At 30.3% G+C, this 2,288-nt stretch overlaps 1 protein-coding gene across 5 annotated transcripts in view; it reads right to left on the minus strand.

The window, feature by feature from the left end:
- The window catches only part of LOC106867528 (zinc finger MYND domain-containing protein 15), a 61,240-nt gene that overhangs the window by 57,697 nt on the left and 1,255 nt on the right, over positions 1-2,288 (minus strand). For 2 of the 5 annotated variants that reach the window (XM_014912424.2, XM_014912422.2), the window contains exon 1: positions 1,294-1,748. The exons of 1 other annotated variant lie outside the window; for it this stretch is intronic. The gene's annotated coding sequence lies outside the window, so the exon portion shown is untranslated. 2 more of the 5 variants (XM_052972143.1, XM_052972142.1) reach the window with 2 other exon arrangements.

Below are 2,288 nucleotides of genomic sequence, written 5' to 3' on the forward strand. Positions count from 1 at the left end.
GTGTATGTATGTTTGTAAGTATATATATATGTGTGTATATGTGTACAAATCTACGTATATGTAAGCATGTATAATTGTGTATGTATTTGTATAAAACCATATGTATGCGTTATTAGGCTCTGTATGTAAGTACATATTTCTATATGTATGTGTATGTATGTATATATGCGTGTATGTGTGTTTATGTATGTGTACATGTGTGTATGTGTATGTGTGTGTGTACAAATATATATATGTATATACAAGTGCACATATGTATGTATATGTATATACATATATATATGTGTGTGTGTATCAGTATGCATGTATGTGTGTGTTTGTGTATGTGTATTTATGTATGCATGTACGCTCTCACACATTTATAGCGTCCAATTCTCTAACGGTTTTTTGTTTTCATAATCGGTCATAATGTCTTACGTTTAAGATGATTCCCATGCTTTCCCTGATGAGAAGGTTACAATTTTAATATCAAAGATCCCTATGGATCACACAGGCTGTAATCCTTTGAAACATATGTAGGAATAAAGTATGCAATTATAACATGCGTTTTCTCCATTCTTTAAATTCTTAAATATACTCAAATACCCAAAATTTCAAGGAGTTCCTGCCTTAAAAACAGGAACTAAACCACAGTTATTTTGTGTTCTTTGCTACATTGCTTTCTATTAACCCATTTATTCTATCAGAAGAATTTTTATTCATTAAGATAGAAGAAATACACATAATTATATATATATATATACACACACACACAAAATTTCTTGCTGAGCTTGCTACCATCTTGGCCTTGCTTACCATATCTTTGTACATGTCTGGAATGGTTCATACAAAACATTTATCTACAGCATGATTTCCTGCGGGCATTAAACACATATAAAGTAGAAATGTTCGTTCCTAGCTAAGTACTTCTATTATAGTTATTTAACAATAAATATTCCGTCTGTTTCTAAATCAACAACTTTCAAGACTTGATCCATCATCGGTTCATAACCTATGTAACTGGTCTATCTGTTACCTTTGTATTTCTAGCAGTAAACAATGACAAAAGTAGACCACCCACATCTTCATTCTCAACATGTTCGCTACTATCCGTCCTGGAACGGCTGCTTTCCCATTCTTCTTGATTTTTGAACTGTTTACTATCCTGAATCTAAGGTCTTTCACTTGGTCCCGGAGAGGAGTTCATTATCTAAAACATCTTTAGTTTATTATTATCGCTTTTAGATAGGAGAAAAAGTGAGAAATCTACGATAAATATGGAAGTGCATTAGTTCAAAACGACAGAATAAATACCTTTATGTATTACATACGTCCCTTTATGTTCTGAGTTGAAATCCAAACCTGGTCAACTTTGTTTTTTTATACTTCTGGAATCGAAAAAATGGTTAATGTTTACCTGTGAAATACTGGCATCAATTTAAATGATTAACAAATCGCTAGCCTTTTTATTAAAGTAATCAGTTCGCAGTTGTATGACGAAAATTTTGAGACTTTATGAAATAAACTGAAATTAAAATGGAATTTAAAAGGCTTGTGTTAGGAATGGATTTTTTTCATGCTATTATTTCAGCTTCACCAGTCTTTTCACTCTGTAAAGTGTTGTATGAGCTATTAATCTAACTCTTAACATCAATGTTCCGTTGTAGAATGACTATTATGTCTCCGAAAAGTTACTCAACAACGATCATTGTTTCTTAGTACAGAGAAATAAAATAATATAAAATACGAATAAATGCAATACGAACGAATCTTACATAAAATATTTTCTGAAGAAGTTGCCTCCCTGGTTTACAAAACTAATTGACTTGAAAGCTATTCATTTATTTATAAATGTAAGGATATATTTAAAAGAAAAAAAAATATATATATCTCGAAGAAAAAATCGAATCAAAAAAGGAGGGGTTAGTTTCTAGTTAAACATGTGATTTAATTACATTTTGCATTTAGCAAAAGGTAAAAAAATTAAAAGACACAAGACAATGGTGGAGAATGTAAGAAAAACCCCGCCAAAAAAAAAACGAAATGAAAAATTACTTAAAAATAGATATTTTACTGCTGTCAATTCTCTGCACCACCTTGAAACAAAAACCATTTGATTGACTTAATATATTAGCATTGCCGAAAACAAGACATTTCTTATAAAAACAAATATCTTGTTGTTAAAATTAAAAATTAAACAAAAACATGATTATTTATTTGAAAGTTTTTGGAAGTGTTATTTATGAATGCCAATGCTATGTCTGTCTCCCGACCGGAGTTAATCTAGAACAAAACAACCATATATATAT

This window comes from Octopus bimaculoides, chromosome 12, assembly GCF_001194135.2.
Source record: "Octopus bimaculoides isolate UCB-OBI-ISO-001 chromosome 12, ASM119413v2, whole genome shotgun sequence".
In the NCBI taxonomy this organism is placed as follows: domain Eukaryota; kingdom Metazoa; phylum Mollusca; class Cephalopoda; order Octopoda; family Octopodidae; genus Octopus; species Octopus bimaculoides.